Source organism: Lathyrus oleraceus, chromosome 2 (genome assembly GCF_024323335.1).
Source record: "Lathyrus oleraceus cultivar Zhongwan6 chromosome 2, CAAS_Psat_ZW6_1.0, whole genome shotgun sequence".
In the NCBI taxonomy this organism is placed as follows: domain Eukaryota; kingdom Viridiplantae; phylum Streptophyta; class Magnoliopsida; order Fabales; family Fabaceae; genus Lathyrus; species Lathyrus oleraceus.
The window spans coordinates 185,448,073-185,469,307 of NC_066580.1; positions in this window are offsets into that span (position 1 = coordinate 185,448,073).

The window sequence follows — 21,235 nt, forward strand, 5'->3', positions numbered from 1 at the left end:
CCAAAGATTGCCATTAATTGTGCAATCACAAAACACCAGACATTCACACTGAATGTTTTGTGTACAGGATGTCATGACATCGGGTCTGACATCCTGGAAAAATCCTGCATAATCCAATAATTCCTTTTATAACTTCCAGCAGGTACAACCATATCAGATGCCATGACATTGTATATGTCATCTGAAACAATCCTGCATGAACATGTCTTTCATTTAAGCTCCAGCAGGTACATCCAATATCAGAAGCCTTGTCATTGTATGTGGCATTCTAAAACAATCCTGCATGCACATGTTCTTGAACTCCAGCAGGTACAAAGGATATCTTATGTTAAGACATCACACATGACATCTTGTGAACACTCTTTGTTTTACCAAAATTGTTGCCAAAACTTAGAATCAACAAACTCCCCCTTTGGCAAATTTTGGCTAAAACATATATCTGTCCTTTTTGTTCACAAGGCAAACTATCAACAGTTAAGCAACTTATCAGAAGTTTAAACAGCAGCAGAAGCAGAACAATTACTAGTTATGGCTACTAGTAATACACGCATGCACAAGGGTACTTCTCCTCCCCCTAAATCTGTGCAACAAACAACAGAATTACTAGTTATGGATGCAACTAGTAAGACACACAAATGCATAATGCACAAGGGTACTTCTTCTCCCCCTAAATCTGTGTATTCATCAAAAATAACAGTTACTGTAACTCCAACACCTGTACCAGCCAGAATGTCATACTGACATCTGCTTCAACATCAACACCTGTGCACCATATCAGACATCATGTTCGACATCTGTAAACAGAACAACATTCTGTTGTAGCACTTGTGCACTTCTTTCAATAATAGCTGTCCTTCTGTCCAGCCACATCCAACTTCCATAATAGCTTCCATATCAAGCACTTCTCCCCATTTTTAGTAAAAATTGACCAAAGATGACCTTATAACTTCAATCTTTCAAACATCAGCATCCGAATAGCTTGCTTGCCACAACACAGTTTTCCCAGGCAGAAATATCCTCTTGGATAACCATACACTCCTTTGCTTGCTATAGGTTCTCATGAACACAGATCCTCAACTTCCCCCTTAAACATTCAAATTGATTGGCATCCAAGGCTTTAGTGAAAATGTCAGCTAATTGCTTTTCAGTAGTAACATGCTCCAGAGTTATGCTTTTTCTTCTACTAGTTCTCTGATAAAGTGATGACGAATATCAATGTGCTTTGTCCTGCTATGTTGAATAGGATTTTTGGAAATATTTATGGAACTCAGGTTATCACAGTATAATGTCATGACTTCTTGTGTGACATTGTATTCAGACAACATCTGCTTCATCCATACAAGTTGAGAACAACTACTCCCAGCTGCTATGTATTCAGCTTCAGCAGTGGATAGAGATACACAGTTTTGTTTCTTGCTAAACCATGAAATCAGATTGTTCCCCAAAAAGAAGCATCCCCCAGATGTGCTTTTCCTATCATTAGCACTTCCAGCTCAGTCAACATCACAGAACCCAGTCAACATGGATCCAGATCCATGAGTATACAACATCCCATAGTCACTGGTGCCATTGACATATTTCAGTATTCTCTTCACTTGGTTTATGTGACTGACTTTTGGTTCAGCTTGATAGCTTGCACAAACACCTACAGCAAATGCAATGTCAGGTCTGCTTTCTGTGAGATATAGGAGACTTCCTATCATGCTTCTGTATAGACTCTGATCTACACTAACACCATTTTTGTCTTTGGAGATTTTGACATGAGTAGGAGCAGGTGTCCTTTTATGGCTTGCATTTTCCATTCCAAACTTATTCACAATGTTCTTGGCATACTTACTTTGAGATAGAAAGATAGAGTCTTCCATCTGTTTGACTTGTAGCCCAAGAAAGTAGGTCAGTTCTCCAACAAGGCTCATCTCAAACTCAGATTGCATTTGTCTGACAAAATGTTCAACCATCTGTTCTGACATCCCACCAAAAACAATGTCATCTAAATATATTTGTGCCACCATGAGCTTTCCTCCTTCATTCTTCACAAACAGAGTTTTGTAAATACCTCCCTTTTTGTATCCATTGTCAGTGAGGAACACTGTGAGTCTCTCATACGAAGCCCTGGGAGCCTGCTTCAACCCATATAGGGCTTTCTTTAATCTGTACACATGTTGTGGAAGATTTGGATCTATGAATCCTTTAGGTTGTTCAGCATATACTTCTTCACTTAGGTAGCCATTCAGGAAGGAACTTTTCACATCCATTTGAAACAGCTTGAATTTCAGAATACATGCCACTCCAAGTAATAGTCTAATGGACTCAAGGCGAGCTACAGGAGCAAATGTTTCATCAAAGTCCACTCCTTCAACTTGAGTATATCCTTGAGCTACTAATCTAGCTTTGTTTTTAGTAACAACCCCTTGTTCATCAGATTTATTCTTATAAACCCACTTTGTTCCTATGACATTTACCCCTTCAGGTCTAGGAACCAGTTCCCATACTTCATTCCTCTTGAATTGGCCTAGCTCCTCTTGCATTGCATTGATCCAGAACTCATCAGTCAAGGCTTCCTTGATATTTCTGGGTTCAATTTTTGACACAAAGCAGCCATGTGAGATTACTTCCCTTGATCTAGTAGTGACTCCTTTATCTGGATCTCCTATGATAAGATCTTTGGGATGATCCTTCTGAATTCTGATAGAGGGTCCCTTGTTTATTTTGTCATCTTCAGGTTCAACTTGAGGAGGTTCTTCTTCCTTATTTCTGTCTGAGTGGTCAACTGGAGACTCATTCAGAGATGTCTCAACATCGTTTGTGACATCCGTCTGTTGGTCATCAACCACAACATTAATGGATTCCATCAATACATTAGTTCTGGAATTAAAGACCCTGTAGGCTCTACTGTTTGTTGAATAACCCAGAAATATTCCTTCATCACTTTTGGGATCCATCTTCCTTCTTTGCTCACGATCAGCCAGGATATAGCATTTGCTACCAAATACATGGAAGTATTTGACTGTGGGTTTTCTTCCTTTCCAGACTTCATAAAGGGTTATGGGAGTTCCTTTCTTCAATGTCACTCTGTTGTGAACATAGCAGGCTGTGTTCATGGCTTCAGCCCAAAAATGATAGGGCAGTTTCTTAGCATGAATCATAGCTCTGGCTGATTCTTGAAGAGTCCTATTTTTTCTTTCCACCACACCATTTTGTTGGGGAGTGATGGGGGATGAGAACTCATGATGAATTCCTTCTGAAGAGCAGAATTCAATAAATTTGTTGTTCTCAAACTCCTTCCCATGATCACTTCTAATTTTGACAACAGGACTTTCTTTTTCCCTTTGAAGTTTCAAACAAAGCTCCTTAAAGACTTCAAATACATCAGATTTTTCTCTTATGAAATTGATCCAGGTGTATCTGGAGAAGTCATCTACCACTACATATGCATATTTCTTCCCACCAAGGCTTTATACTTGCATGGGACCCATCAAGTCCATATGAAGTAGCTCCAGGACTTTGGTAGTTGTGTCATTTCTAAGCCTCTGGTGTGACATCCTTGTTTGTTTTCCAATCTGAATATTCTCCACAGATTTTTTCCCTCATCAATCTTTAAGTTGGGAATTCCTCTAACTGCATCAACAGATATGATCCTTTTCATACCTTTAAGGTGCAGATGGCCCAATCTTTGATGCCATATCTTCACCTCTTCTTCTTAGGCTAAGGTACACATTGAGGAGTATCCAGTTTCTTGAGAGCTCCACATGTAGCAGTTGATTTTTGACCTAACTCCCTTCATGATTACTTTGTTTTCTTTGCTAGTAATCAGACATTCAGTTTTGGTGAAGTTTACATTCAGACCTTGATCACACAGTTGACCGATGCTTATAAGATTAGCAGTTAATCCCTTAACAAGTAGGACATCATCAAGGTCAGGAACTCCAGGTCAATCCAGCCTGCCCATTCCCTTGATTTCCCCCTTTGCACCATCACCAAAGGTAACATAACTCATGGCATGAGGATGAAGTTCAGTTAGCAGATTTTTGTTCCCAGTCATATGTCTAGAGCAACCACTGTCAAAGTACCAATCTTCTTTGGCAGAAACTCTGAGGGAAGTGTGAGCTATGAGACTTGTCACCTTTGTCTTAGGAGTCCATTGCCTTTTGTTGACAGTCTTGTGATGCTTGGACCCTGATTGGTATTGAGACTGAACAGGGCCAGGATAGCCATATAGCTTATAGCAAAAGGGCTTCAGGTGGCCAAATTTTCCACAGTATTGGCATTTCCATCTTTGATGCTTCCCTTTTTGCTGTTGTGACATCTGATGTAACATCTCAGGTTTGCTTTTAACATGGCTGCAATTAGGTTTGGATTTTGGTTTGCAACCAGTGTAACTGTACTCATCCTTGAATCCAATACCAGATTTGTTTCCTGTTATTTGGCCAGTCTGGAGAACCTTGTCTAAGATGGCAGATCCATTGTTAAGCATTCTTACATACTTAGTCATCTCATCTAGTTTGGAATTCAAGAATACAACTTCCACCTTTAATTTTGAGATGGTTTCCACAAGCTCTTCCTTTTCATTTTCCAACTGAGCTATCACTTTCTTCTGGCTTTCAACTTGTCCGCACACTCCTTCCTTTCTGTGGCACAACTCTTTAAGGGTTCTTTCATCATCAATTGAATCTTCCTCAGACCCCCATCTTCCTGTCAATGCAGTCACATGGTTTGTGGCTTCTTCTGTTTCACTTCCATCAGACCAAGAGGCCACAAGACTCCTCTTTTGTTTCTTCAGGTAGGTCCCACATTCAGTTTTAACATGACCATACCCATTACACTCATAGCACTGAACTTCTTTGGGCTTTTCTTCAGACTTTGGTTTCTTACCAAAGCTGTTGGATTTACTGATGTCAGATGTGATGTTCTTGACATTTCCCTTTGCTCTCACATCTACTCTTTTTATCAGTCTGTTGAACTGTCTTCCCAACATTGCTATCTCATTTTCCAGGTCTTCATCAATATCTTGACCACCTTCCTCATCTTCCTCTTCAGTGTTTGACATAAATGATATGCTCTTGGCTTTCTTTTCAGCTCCATCACATATTCCCATCTCAAATGTTTGGAGGGATCCAATTAGCTCATCAACTCTCATATTTGAGATGTCTTGAGATTCTTCTATGGCTGTTACTTTCATAGCAAATCTCTTGGGAGTGATCTGAGTATTTTTCTTACTAACTTTTCATCTGACATCTTCTCACCCAAGGCTCCAGAGGCATTGGCAATTTCAAGGATACTCATGTAGAATTCATGAATATTTTCATCTTCTTTCATCCTTAAGTTTTCAAACTTGGAGGTGAGCAGCTGGAGTCTAGACATCTTTACCCTAGAGGTGCCTTCATGAGTGGTCTTGAGAATGTCCCAAGCTTCTTTGGCCACTTCACAATTGTTTACCAGCCTGAAAATATTTTTGTCTACCCCATTGAATATTGCATTCAAGGCTTTAGAGTTTCCAAGAGCAAGATCATCCTCCTCCTTGGACCATTGTTCTTCAGGCTTCTTAGTGGTGGCTTCTCCTTCTTTAGTAATGACAGGATGTACCCAACCTGTTAACACAACTTTCCAAGCCTTGTTATCAAGGGATTTCAAAAACGCTACCATTCTAGGTTTCCAATAGTCGTAGTTAGAACCATCCAAAATTGGTGGCATATGAACAGATCCTCCATCTCTCTCCATTGTACCAGAAAGTGTTGCCCATAGATCTCACCCAGAACCAGAGCAGGATGCCTGCTCTGATACCAATTGAAATTCTGGTATCAGATATAAGATGTCGAAGGTAATGTTACGACACTGATATCTGCTAACACACAATGGATAAGATAAACAGAATGGTAAAGCAAATAACACAAGCAATTGTTAACCCAGTTCGGTGCAACTCACCTACGTCTGGGGGCTACCAATCCAGGAAGGAAATTCACTAAAATAGAATTAGTTCAAAGACTATCCGTACACTTCAACAAGTTACAGTTTTTCTCACCTAATCTCTACCCGTGCAACTTCTACCTAAGCACTCTTAGATATGAGAACCCACTCACTTTCCTTACAATCACACACCAGTGATTTTAAATAACAATCCCTTGTGAAAAGAAAATACTTTTCAATTACACATTCTTGATTTTACTTCACAGTTTCAATCAAGAAGACACACTCTTGATCTTGCTTCAAAGCTTTGATCAAGAAGACACACACTTGATCTTGCTTCACAACTTTGATCAAGTAGACACACATTCTTGCTTAACAGCTTTAGAGTGACAAATTACAACCACAAATCAGTCTAATTCAATCATCAATGGATGACTTGAATGACCTACAAGTCTTACGACTAAACAGACACAAACCCTAGCTCTCTCTCTATATTTCGCTCAGTCTTGGTTGTGTGTACAAACAGGTTTTCTAAGTCCCTTTTTATAGTAGCTCTCAGCTGGGCCTTGACATCTTGAAAACCCTAAATCTATTTTCCAATCAAATCTTTTTATAACAGCTGTATAGATCTCCTTGGAAAATAAGTAAATCTGGTTGTAATCCATGATTGAATGCGCCAGCTAGCCATATCTTCAATCATCCAAAGATTTCCATTAATTGTGCAATCACAAAACACCAGACATTCACACTGAATGTTCTGTGTACAGGATGTCATGACATCGGGTCTGACATCCTGGCAAAATCCTGCATAATCCAATAATTGCTTTTATAACTTCCAGCAGGTACAGCCATATCAGATGCCATGACATTGTATATGTCATCTGAAACAATCCTGCATGAAAATGTCTTTCATTTAAGCTCCAACAGGTACATCCAATATCAGAAGCCTTGTCATTGTATGTGGCATTCTGAAACAATCCTGCATGCACATGTTCTTGAACTCCAGCAGGTACAAAGGATATCTTATGTTAAGACATCACACATGACATCTTGTGAACACTCTATGTTTTACCAAAATTGCTTCCAACACTTAGAATCAACATGATGCTAATGAAGATGCAAGCTCAAGCTCTTATGGTTAGCCCTGTTTGAAGTTAGCCCCCATTCTCCTGATGTGGATTTTTTTCTTGCTGTGATGGATGTTCTGGTTTCTTTTGGCAGTCATGTTCTGCTGCCTTGATTTGTATTTTTCTGGGTTTTTTTTTGGATTTTCTGGATTTTATCTCAGCTTGTATAAAGTTATGTATGTTCTTGGATCTGTAACACTTAAGATTCCGCTTTGACATTCTATTTGACTGAATAGACATTTATTTTGTCTCTTTGGTCTCTTTTGGCTAAAAAGGGGGAGAAGTAGCTAAAGTAGCTATACTATATGTTATAGATGATGTTACAGGTGATGTTGAAGGTGATGTTAGATGGGGAGGTATTCTGTGTTACAGGTGATGTTAGAAAGGGAAGTTTTTTATCTGTGTTGAGCAGACTAGTGTTGGTTGGAGGGGGAGGTGGTGTGTTCTGAGCACAAGTGCATGTGTGTTTAATATGTGTTTATTAGTTGCTATTTGTGCTAGTAATGTGTGTTTGTTTACTTCTGCTGTTGAGCTGATACTGTGATTATTTTCTTGTGAAACGTATGATCTGATGTATGTTTTAGCCAAAATTTGCCAAAGGGGGAGTTTGTTGGTTCTATGTGTTGGCATCAATTTTGGTAAAACCTAGAGTTATCACAAGATGTCACGAGTGTTGTCTTGACATGAGATATCCGTTTTCTACAGGGTGTTTAAATATGATTGTGCAGGATTTAGCTGAGATGTCAGACCCGATGTTAAGATATGTGTATACACAACATTCAGTCTGAATGTTAAGTATTTTGTGATTGCGCTTTTCATGCAAATATGTGTGTGATTGATGTGGAGATTGAACGCGCCATTCAAGCAATAATTAAAACCAGATTCATTTATTTTCCAATAAGATATGATCAGCTGTTAAGAAGATACGAAAGGAAAATAGATTTAGGGTTTTATGATGTCCAAGCCCATTCAAAAGCTTCTACTTAAAGGGCATGGAAAAGATGGTTTGAATACACAAAAAAAAAAACAAAATAGTGAGAGAGAATAAGGGTTTTAGTCTTGTGTGTGCTTGTGTATTGTGAGCCATTCATTCATCCTATTGATGATTGAATTGGACTGACTTTTGTGTTTTAATTTGTCCACTCTAAGCATTGAAGCATGAGTGTGTGTTTACTTGGTTGAAGCTTTTAAGCAAGATCAAGTATGTGTTCTTGAAGAGTGTCTTCTTTCTTTGTAATATTTGTTTTTACATCACTGCTGTGATTGAGGGGGAGTGAGTAGGGTCTCTTATTTAAGAGTTCTTAGATAGAAGTCACACGGGTAGAGATTAGGTGAAAAGACTATAACTTGAAGTTGTTTACTGAGAGTCTTTGAACTAATTTTGTTTAGTGGATTTCCTTCCTGGCGTGGTAGCCCCCATACGTAGGCGAGTTTGCACCTAACTGGATTAACAATTGCTTGTGTCACTTGTACTATTGTTTCTTTATCTTTTATCCTATTTATATTGTTTAGATATTAGTGTTGTGACATTAACTTCGACATCTCATATCTGATACTAGAATTTCAGTGAAAAACATAATCCACCAAAATGGATGATTGATCATGACAATGACTTGATTCATCCCTTCGCCTTTGTTTGTTTGCCTTGTGTGTGATCCCTCATTTGTGATTGTTGGATTCATGCATTCATGTGCATCATAATATTCGTCACACCAGAAATAATTTCAAGGAACTGAGGTCTTATTTGCAAATATTTCCAAACCATTGATTATGGACGTAGGAACACTAAGAAGTACAATTTCAGATGTCCAGATTTGATAGAGTTAAGGAAGCTATAATCCTTTGTATTAGATCCCTTGGATTTCAAGCAACGTCATGGGAAGCTTCTGCCTATCTTGTTTGCTGATGTGGTTGAAGGAATTCTGAGCGTGTTGGTTCAGTTTTATGATCCTCTCTACCATTGCTTCACTTTTCCTGATTATCAGCTTGTGCCTACGTTGGAGGAGTATGACGATCTCTTGGGAATACCTGTTTCTAGATAAGTGCCTTTTAGTGGATTGGAAGAGATTCCCAGATCTCATATCATAGCTGAAGCTCTTCACTTGAAGAAGTCTGAGATAGAGGCTCACTGGGTGAAGAAAGAAGGATTGTTTGGATTGACTTCTGAGTTTCTCATCAAGGAAGCTACTGCCTTTGCTCAAGCCAGTAGTGTGGATGCTTTCGAAGCTATGTTTTTGTTGCTCATCTATGGATTAGCTTTGTTCCCTAACATTGATGGTTTTGTTGATGTTAACGCCATTAAAATTTTCTTAATTGGGAATCCTGTACCTACTTTGTTAGGTGATATGTACTTCTCTTTACATCTAAGGAATTCTAAGGGTGGTGGAACTATTGTCTGTCGTGTCCCTCTTCTGTACAAGTGGTTTATTTTGCACTTGCCTTAGACGCCTACTTTTGTGGAGACCAAACAATGTCTAAGGTAGTCTCAGAGACTTATGTCTCTCATTAATGATGATATAGTTTGGTATGATTCTTCATTGAGTAGCTTGGAGATTAATGATTGTTGTGGTGAATTATCTAATGTGCCTCTCATTGGTACATAAGGAGGAATCAACTACAACCCTGCTTTGGCTCGTCGTCTACTTGGGTTCCCCTTGAGAGACAAACCTAATAACACTTTGTAAGAAGGTCTTTTCCATCAAGAGGGTAAAAATCCCCAACATTTGAAGCAGAAGATTGTGCATGCTTGGCATAATATGCATAGAAAAGGAAGATCCGAGCTTGGTATGCGCAACTATGTAGCTTTGGAAGCTTACACTTCTTGGGTGAAAAAGAGAGCTTTGGAATTGAAGATGCCTTACGCTTGTGAGAGAGCTATGTCTATGGTTGTGGTTGAGCCACCAACTCTCCCTAACCAAGATGTAGAGGAATTGGAAGACGCACTCACCAAGATGAAGCAAGAGAAGGATATGTAGGAAGAACGTTTCCATGCTTTAAGCAGAAAGCATGAGGAGTTGCAGCTTGAGTCTAAGGATAAGGATGCACTTATCGAGCTTCTTGAAGACCGAGTTATAAAGAGACAGAGAGAACCAGAGGTTTCATCTTCCTCTAGTATGCCTTAGCCTTCCGTTGCTTGGAAGAAGATTGTTGATCAGCTTGTCCTCGAGAAGATTCAGATGAAGACTTCTTTTGAGTCCGAGATCCGACGCATCCGAAGGAAGTACACGCCTGCGGCCCGATCTTCTGACATAGTTGTTAGGGATCCTTAGGATGATTAGTCTCCTTTTCTATTGTTTTTTTGTATTTTGCTTTCTAAAATTGTACTCAGTGTAATCCTTCCAAATTATATATATAAAAAAGATTTTTTATGGTCAATCAAATTATGCAATTGTTATGATTATATATTTGCAAATAAAATAATATGTTCCTTGAAAATAAAAACAATCAAGCATTGCATTTTCATGCATCATTTGCATACATGTTTCTCTTTCGCCAGATGTCTTAATGGTTCTTCTCCTGTGCTTCAGCCAAGCTGACTCATCGATACAATACTTGCGCCAATCATCCAAGGATCATGGAACATCTAGAGCAAGAGAACAGAGACTTGAGGGACGAGATTGCCCATCTGACTGCCATGATGGAGTCATTCCTAGCTGCTCAAAGTCAATCTTCTCCAACGCCTGCAACTCCTCCTCCTCAGAGGACGGTCATATCAGAGGTTGTTTCTTCAACCGTGCCTGCCACTTATTTCGCTCTTGCCATGCCTTCCGTATTCCCGTGGGGAATGCCGCCCAACTTTGTACCTGAAGGTTTTGTGCCTACTTTTGCTTCCATGTCGGCATCTAGCCCGATCATGTCTGTGCCACCACCGATTGTTTACACTCTGCTTCGTGTTGAGGACACCGTCTATCATTCCGAGCCATCTGAGGGCCTTGATGTTTATGGAAAGATGGATGAAATGAAAGACCAATTCCTTGAGATGCGAAAGGAGTTGAAGACCTTAAGGGGAAAAGATTTGTCCGGTAAGAGTGTTGTGGACCTTTGCTTGGTTCCTAATGTCAAGATCCCGATGAAGTTCAAAGTCCCTGACTTTGAAAAGTATAAAGGGAATACCTGTCTGGTCAGTCATCTCATCATGTATTCTAGAAAGATGTCGATACAAATCGATAATGATTAGTTATTGATTCATTATTTCCAAGATAGTCTGACTGGTGCCGCTCTGAGGTGGTACGTGGGTTTTGATAGTGAGAGTGTCCACACATTCAACGATTTGGGTCAAGAATTTATGAAGCAGTACAAATATAATATGGATATGGCGCCAGATAGAGACCAGTTGAGGTCATTGTCTCAGAAGGACAAAGAGGCGTTCAAGGAATATGCTCAGCGATTGAGAGAGCTTGTCGCTTAGATTACCCCTCCTTTGGAAGAAAAGGAGATGACCAAGATTTTTCTCAAGACCCTGAGCTCATTTTACTATGAGCGCATGATTTCCAGTGCCCCCAGCGATTTTACCGAAATGGTAAACATGGGGATGAGGTTAGAAGGAGGTGTGCGAGAGGGACGGTTGTCTAAAGAGGAGATTTCGTCTAGCAAGAAGTAAGGCAGTGGGTTTTCCAGAAAGAAAGAAGGTGAGACTAACGCAGTATCAGTTGGGAGGCAGAGGAGGCCTCATGCTAGAAGAAGTCCACAACCCCGTCAACATCATCATCAAGTATCATCTGTTATTCCAGTGTTAACCAACAATCAATCAATTCCAGTTCAACAACAACCACCGCAAAGAACAAACAACTACAACAACAACAACACCACCAACAATCATCAACAACAACAAAGCTTTGAGAGGAAGAAGGTCTATTTTTACCTGATTCCTATGTCTTATGTTTGATTGTATCCATCATTTCTTCTCAAGAACCTTTTGCAACCGAGAAATCCTCCGCAAATTCCAGAACCACTTCCATGGTGGTACAAGCTAGAGCTTCACTGTGCCTTTCTCCAAGGGGCTCCTGGCCATGATATTGAGAGTTGTTACCCCTTGAAATACGAAGTTTAGAAGTTGGTTAAAAGTGGGATGGTGTCCTCTGAGGACCGTGCACCGAATGTCAAAGCTAACCCACTACCTGCTCATGGTAACCCTTTTGTTAACATGGTAGATGGTTGTCCTGGGGAGTTCAAAGTCTTTGATGTCCATTTCATTAGAAGGTCCTTGGTGATGATGTACAAAGATATCTGTTTGGTAAGTGATTGTGAGCATGACCATGATAGTTATGCAATCTGTAGTGTTAATCCTCGAGGTTGTGTGGTTGTGAAGAGAGACATATAGAGGTTGATGGATGAGGGTATGATTCAGATTCTTCAGTCCCATCACTTGAGAGACGAGGAGAATGTAATAGTTCTAGTGTTCAAGATGCCAGAGAGAGTGGTGATTCAATTTGATAGTAGAAACAATAACAGTGTCAACCATAGATCGGTATCGCCGTTGGTAATACGGTTAGCGGGTCCAGTCCCGTATGCATCCGATAAGCTTGTCCCGTATCAGTATAACGCTACTATGTTAGAGAATAGTCAAGAGGTTCCATTACCTTCGACCAGTTCTATTGTGAGCATTGCTGATGTTACGAAGGTGACCCGTAGTGGTCATGTTTTTAGGCCAGTGTTCCCGAAGAATGTAGAAGATATATCTGCCAGTAAGAAGTTGGAACTGCCTGTAGTGGATCCAATTAGCGCTCCAAAGTGTCAGTATGGGGAATCCAGTGGTTTGGAACTAAATGATGGTGATGAGGTACTCTGGTTGATTAAGAAGAGTGAGTTCAATATAGTGGAGCAGTTTCTCCAAAATCCTTCCAAAATTTCAGTGTTGTCTCTGCTTATGAATTCTGAAGCGCACAGAGAAGTATTGCAAAAAGTATTGGAGCAAGCGTATGTAGAGCATGATGTAACGGTTGATAAGTTTAATCATATTGTGGCTAACATCACTTCTTGCAACAATTTGAGCTTTTGTGATGAGGAACTTCCTAAGGAAGGTAGAAATCACAACTTAGCGTTGCCTATTTCAATGAACTACAAGGAGGATGCCTTGTCAAACGTTTTGGTTGATACCGATTCTTCATTGAATGTTCTTCCCAAATCAACTCTTTCTAGATGGACATATCAAGGAGCTCCGATGAGATATAGTGGCATAATCGTCAAGGCATTTGATGGTTCTCAAAAGACCATGATTGGTAAGTGGACCTTTCTGTAAAGATTGGTCTGAGTGATTTCCAAATTACTTTCCAAGTGATGGATATCCACCCGGCCTATAACTTCTTGTTAGGAAGGCCATGGATACATGAGGCAGGAGCCGTTAGATCAACTTCCCACCAGAAATTGAAGTTTGTCAAGAAGGGAAAGCTTGTTATTGTCGGTGGGGAGAAGGCTTTGTTGTTAAGCCATCTGTCATCTTTCTCTTATGTACAAGCTGAGGATGAGGTTGGAACTTCGTTCCAAGCTCTATCCATTGCTGAGGAAAAGAGAGTTGGGGCACCTATGTCCTCCTTCAAAGATGCCAAGAATATTGTCTAATATGGTATTTCTGATCAGTGGGGACAGATGATAGAAGTCACCAAGAACAAGAGCAGAGCTGGTTTGGGATTCCAACAAGGTTCATTTAAGATCAGAGCTGAAGATGTGTAACCCAATTTACGTAGCGGAGGGTTCATTCATGGTAATGAACAACACTTATCTGCCGTGATCGAGGGTGATGAAGATGAAGACTGCACCAATTTTATGACGCATGGAAAAGCTTGCAACAATTGGTCTGCTGTTGATGTTCCGGTTATTATGCATCGCTCTAAGTAATTGCTTTTATTGTTTTTGAAAATACTTCTCCTATGCCTAAGGGAGAAGTGAACATTGTTTGGAATTTTCAATTCTATTCATCCACATCTATGATGTTTTTATTTTTACTTTTTTTTTTCTTCTGGAAAATGGTAATTGCAAAAAATATAATTAAAATATAATTTGTCCATCTGCAAAATATTTGGTCCCCAAATCACTTCTCTAAAATAAAAATATCAAATCATTATGCAGGTTGGTTTCTAAACCCATTGAATACCATGATCCTACTCCTTCGCCAAACTTTGAATTCCTTATGTTTGAGGCTGAGGAAGGAAGTGATGAAGAAGTATCTGATGAATTGTCTCGTCTACTTGAGCACGAGGAAAAAGCCATTCAGCCGTTCGAAGAGCAGATCGAGCGAGTCAACTTAGGTTCCGAGGATGATGTGAAGGAGATCAAAATTGGGTCTCAGCTGTGTCCAGAGGTTAAGAAGTGGTTGATTGATCTTCTTCAATAGTATTCAGATGTGTTTGCCTGGTCCTATCAAGACATGCCTGGGTTTGATTCTGAGATTGTGGAGCATAGATTGCCGTTGAAGCTAGAATGCTCGCCAGTCAATTAGAAATTGAGAAGAACTCATCCTGATATGGCAGTAAAGATCAAAGAAGAAGTACAGAAGCAAATCGATGTCAGTTTCCTTATTACTGTTGAATATCCGTAATGAGTGGCCAATATCGTGCATGTTCCAAAGAAGGATGGAAAAGTCCGTATGTGTGTTAATTATAGAGATTTGAATAAATCCAGTCCGGAAGATGATTTTGCTCTGCCACACATTGATATGTTAGCAGATAACACAGCTAAATTCAAAGTATTTTCATTTATGGAAATTTTTTTCGGATATAATCAGATCAAGATGGCACCCGAAGATATCGAGAAGACCAGATTCATTACACCCTGGGAACATTCTGTTATAGAGTAATGCCTTTCGGTCTAAAGAATGCTGGTGCAACTTACCAGAGTGCAATGACTACTCTTTTTCATGATATGATGCATAAAGAGATTGAAGTCTATGTCGATGATATGATTGCTTAATCCAGTGATGAAGAAGAACATGTTGAGTATTTGTTGAAGCTATTACAGTGTTTGAGGAGGTACAAACTCCGCTTGAATCCCGATAAGTGTACATTTGGTGTTCGTTCTAGTAAGTTATTGGGATTTATTGTTAGCGAGAAGGGTATCGAGGTTGATCCTTCCAAGATCAAAGCAATACAAGAGATTCCTGCACCCAAAACTGAGAAGCAAGTCAGAGGTTTTCTCGGCCACTTGAATTATATCTCCAGATTCATTTCACACATGACTGCCACATGTGCGCCTATATTCAAGCTTCTTTGGAAAGATCACTCTTGTGATTGGACCAAGGATTGTCAGAAAGCTTTTGACAGTATCAAAGAGTATCTACTTTAGCCTCCAATTCTGTCTCCGCCTGTTGAAGGAAGACTGTTGATCATGTATTTGGTTGTGCTTGAAGAGAGTATGGGTTATGTTCTTGGCCAGCAAGATGAGACTGGAAAGAAAGAATATGTTATTTACTACCTCAGTAAGAAGTTCACCGATTGTGAGACTTAGTATTCTATGCTTGAAAAGACTTGTTACGCACTGGCTTGGGCTGCTAAGCGTCTGCGTCAATATATGTTGAATAATACCACTTGGTTGATATCCAAAATGGATCCAATCAAGTATATTTTTGAGAAGCCTGCCTTAACTGGAAGGATTTCCCGACGGAAGATGTTGTTATCAGAGTATGATATTGAATACCAATCTCAGAAAGCGATCAAAGGTAGTGTCTTGGCTGATCATTTAGTTCACCAATCGATCGAAGATTACCAGTCAGTGCAATATGAGTTTCCTGATGAAGAGATCTTGTACTTTAAAATGAAAGATTGTGATGAACCATTTCTTGAACAAGGGCCAAAACTTGGTTCCCGTTGGGGCATGGTATTTGATGGAGTTGTTAATCAATATGGTAATGGCATTGGGGCATTAATCATTACTCCTCAAGGCACACATTTTCCATTTACAGCTAGATTGACTTTCAACTGTACAAACAATATGGCTGATTATGATGTCTGCATTATGGGGCTTGAAGAGGCCATTGATCCCAGAATCAAGTATTAAGACGTCTATGGAGATTCAGCTTTGGTTGTGAATCAAATCAAAGGTGAATGGGAGACGAATCAACCCGGTTTGATACCATATAGATATTATGCGAGGGGGATTTCAACTTTCTTTACAAAGGATGAGTTTTATCATATCCTTCGAGATGAAAATCGGATGGCAAATGCTCTTGCAACTTTGGCTTTAATGATTACGATGAAGTTCTTGAATAAAGGTCCCAATCTTACTATGATGCTTCTTGATAGGCCCGCTCATGTATTTGTTGTTGAAGAGGTCCAAGATGAAAAGTCGTGGTATTTTGATATTAAATATTTCCTCCAAAGTCAAATTTACCCGCATGGGGCATCTTTGAAAGATAAGAAGACTTTGAGAAGATTAACCGACAATTTCTACCTGAATGGTGATATACTGTACAAGAGAAACCTCGATATGGTTTTGCTCAGATGCGCTGATAGACACGAAGCAAACCTATTGATCACTGAAGTCCATAAAGGTTCCTTTGGTACTCATTCCAATGGACATGCTATGGCAAAGAAGATGTTGTGAGCAGGTTACTATTGGCTAACAATGGAATCTGATTGTTATCAGTTTGTGAAGAAATGCCATTAGTGTCAAATCTATGTAGATAATGTTCACGTTCCTCTGACACTGTTGAACGTCATTTCCTCCCCATGGCCCTTCTCCGTGTGGGGAATTGATATGATTGGCATGATTGAGCCCAAAGCGTCGAATGGACATCGTTTCATTCTGGTGGCTATTGATTACTTCACAAAGTGGTTTGAAGCGGAATGGTATGCGAATGTGACCAAGCAAGTTGTTGTGAGGTTTATCAAGAATCAGATTATATACAGATATGGTGTGCCAAGTAAGATCATTACTGATAATGGATCGAACTTGAATAATAATATGCTTGAAGCTCTTTCCAAGGACTTCAAGATTCCACATCATAATTATTCTCCCTACAGACCCAAGATGAATGGGGTTGTTGAAGCTGCAAATAAGAACATCAAAAAGATAATCCAGAAGATGGTTGTGACGTACAAAGATTGGCATGAGATGCTTCCATTTGCTTTGCAAGGGTATCGTACATCCATCCGCACTTCAACAAGGGCAACCTCTTTCTCACTTATTTATGGCATGGAAGATGTGCTCCCACTAAATGTTAAGATCCCATTATTGTATGTCTTGATGGAAGCCAAGTTGACTGAGGCTGGATGGTGTCAGACCAGGTATGATCAACTGGATTTAATTGAAGAGAAGAGATTGACTGCCATGTGTCATGGTCAGCTCTATCAGCAGAGAATGAATAAAGCTTTTGATAAGAAGGTAAGACCTCGTGTGTTCAGAGAAGGTGACCTTGTGCTCAAGAAGATTCTATCTTTCAAGCTAGATTCTAGGGGCAAATGTACTCCTAATTATGAAGGCACGTATGTTGTTTAGAGAGCCTTTTCAGGCGGTGCTTTGATTCTTACAACTACGAATGGTGAAGAGTTCACTCGTCCCGTGAATGTAGATGGAGTCAAGAAATACTTCGCCTAAAAAGAAAATAATAGCTCGCTAAGCTAAAAACCTGAAAGAGCGGCTTAGGAAAAAATGAGGGTCTCGGTGGATTGCAACCCGAAAGGGTGATCAACGCAAAAATTAGAGACATAAAAACAGAAAGATCATTCTGATAAATTGAGTACCCCATCCTGGGGAAATTTATGCAAAAATTAGGGATTATTGCAAGTAACTACATCTTGCTGATCTTCAGTTTTGAAGACATTCTTCAGCAAATTGGTCAATTCCGATTCACCATCTTTGATGAAATCGCCAAGAGCACAGTGGACATCAAAAGTTGGTAGAAGGATTAGTGATCATTGTATTCAATGTAGCCCTTTTACATGTAAATTACCATTTTTCAACTTTTGTAAAGATCTATGAAGTCTTGTCATTTACAGACTCCTATTCCATTAAATAAAGTTGAACTTTGTATCCAATGGTTTCTACTCTTGTTTAATTCAGCCAAATAGATTTAAGTTTTATTATGATCATTTTGAAATTAAATTTTAAATTAAAATCATATTTTCTTAAATATATAAAAGCATTTATTTTAAGCAACCCATATCATTTTAAAGGAATATCAACAGCAGTTTGAAAAGCAGTAAGCCCTAAAATATGGAGCATTATTGGTTTTCCCTAAGCAATGGGTGTAATCCCTATTTCATCCTCGGCAGCATTTCAATAGCTGAATTTTGTTGGTTTCCCCAGCCAAGTTTTTTGGCCTCCCTTGAGTTGTAGGCGTGTTATTTCAGCAGTTAGCATGGATTCGGCGGAATTTTGATTCCTCGCAGATCGTTAGAGTTACTCCTGATGTTGAGTAGCTATTGTGTTTATCCCCTGCAGGGTTATCTCCCATTTGATATGGTGTTGACCTAAAGTTCCCCACAGAGTTTGTAGCAGTTTCCTCAGCAGATCCTCTCCTTGTGCTTTACCCAACCAGGATTGAGCCTTCAAACGTGTGTTTATTTCTCTCTAGCAGTTATTTCCCTCCCATGAGGATTTTCTAGGGGTTGTATCGATGATTCAAATCGGTGACGCTTGTATCCTTTGTGATCGTTTTGTCAGCATAATCATCATATATACATATACATATACGTATACACTCATATAATATTATTATTTCACTTTGCGATTCATTGCTCGCTTTGATCCTTTGCTATGGTGGTTTGCCTTCTCCCCATGCATATTTGGTTTGTCTGTCCTCTTTCAATTGTAGAGTGTCATCCCTTTAAGCAGAAAGACTTTAACCTTTCTCTTTCCCCACTGAGATATTTCCTCGTGGATGATCATTATTTCAATTTCCTCCCCAGTTGATTATCTGGATGGAACCACTCCTACTGAGTTATATCCTCATTAGGATGAGTCCTTTGATTGACCGTTTCTTTATAGATCTTACATGGATTGATGCTTTTGGTCCCTTGAGAGCCTATTACCTAGTAACTAGTAATATTCTTCTCATGTTTGTTACTTTTTCCCAATACCCGGCAAAGGTAACCTTGTTCCACCGGCGGATTCGTTTTCACGTCTCCCAGGAAGTATATCCTTGATATGTTCATCCTAATCGATGACGAATATTTTCTTCCCTTGTTTGAGTTTATCCTTGATATGTTCATCCTAATCGATGACAGATACTCTCTTTTTGGTATTCTATTCGGTAACTGATAGACGTAATTCCTATTTCCCCCTCTGAGTCTATCCTAGATATATTCATCCTAACCGATGACGGATATTCTCTTTTTGGTATTCTATCCAGCATTCGATAGATGTAATTCCTACTTTTTCAAGCAGTTTATCCTTGATATGTTCATCTTAACCGGTGATGGATATCCTCCCTAGAATCCCCATGCAAGTCTATCCTGGATATGTTCATCCTAACCGATGACAAGTTTTATTTCCTTTGAGTCTATCCTTGATATGTTCACTTTAATCGGGGATGGATATTCTCTCCCCGGTGGTCTTCTGCCCAGTAACTGGTAGTTGTAAATCCTATTTTGGCTTTTCCTAGCAGTTTATTCTTACCAGTAAACGATAATGAATACACATCCTGGTTGCCTTCATCGATTCATCCTTGATATGTTTACCCTAACCAGTAACGGATGTCCTCTCTATCAGATTTTTGTTATCTCCTTACCCAGTAATCGGTAATGGATAATAGATTTCTGCTCCTCCTGTGTTGAAGATCTTTTCTTCCCCAGTCGAGTTTGAGTGCGTTTTCCCTTTGTGGAATCGTTGTTTCCTGCTTGGTTCGAGTATTTCAGCTTTGTTTTGATTTACCCGCTTCCCCTGCAGGTGTTCCTTTTGTTCTTTCCATCGATTCACTTTTATGGAATCCCTCGATTCCCCCAGTTGTTCTTAAGTCATAGCCTGCCAACACACAACCCTTTTTCCCCAAACTCAACTTCCTAACGCCATAACTTGCTCAATTTTTATGATATGAAAGATTTCTAAGTTGCACAATCAAATTCAAGATGTCTACTTCAATTTTGATGTTTGGGGGAAGAGAAAATTAAACTTTTATATTCATGTGATATGAGGATACATTATAGGTCATTTTAGACCAATGCCATTGAACAAGTGATTTCCTCAACTTCAAAAATGCATAACTCCTTCATATTAAATCCAAATGAGGTCAAATTTTTGACCATTTTGAATTAGCTTAAGAGAGATACAACTTTGATGAAGCAAAATTTTTCATTTGAAACTCACATAAAAAGTTAGCCAAGTTGGAATAAGTGAACATATGGCTTGACACTTAGAAATGTTTTTAACATGTTTGATTTTCACAACTTCCACCTCAAAATTCATCATGATCCAAGCTTTAAATGAAAAAGTGTTCAACATGAAAGTTGTTCCTATTGATCTAAACTTTCCAAAAAGTCCAATTTTATCCCATTTAGACAAGATATGAGTGACCTGCACATGGCTTGAACATTGGGTCATCATTTGGCATAAGTGAACTTGAACCTTCCATACACATATGCATAGCTTTCCAACATGACTTCAGTGTTGTTTGTACTCAATTGTGGACCAGAAGGAGTGAGTACATGGGCCTATCACACGCCCATGCACCCATGCAATGTACATTGCTATTTTTGGATCTTCATTTCAAGTGTGCAAATATCAAACCATATGGCTATAAATAGAACCCCTTGCCATCAGTATCAGGGACCCTGCGCGCCAGCTTTGATTCCCAACCTTCAAACCCTCTCATTTCAAAGGATAACCTTGATAATTTCCATTGGAAATTGAGTTTGAATCTCACTATTTTGAGATTCAAAACTCAAAGAGTCATGTGCCTTCTGATCATTCAATTCCACTCCATCAATTGTCCAGAGAAAGATCAATAGCAAGCAAGAGCAAGATCGATTGAATACATACTTACATTGAAGTATTTTCCAGAAATTTTCATCTCTTCGATTCTCACTCAATTCTCATAATTCTTATTGATATTTGGTTGTCTGAAGTCCTACCAATGTAGGCAACAAGATTGAGTTGCTTTGAGGTCAAATCGAAGCAACTCAGATCATACACCTCAAAATTCAACTCCCTCTATCTTTCAATATACTTGGAGTTAGGAGAAATTGAGGCCAGATTCGAGCTTCTGGGCATTTTTACTTTAAACTCAGGTCCTTCTTTTTAATTTTGGTGATGGTTATGAGTGAACCAGTATGGTG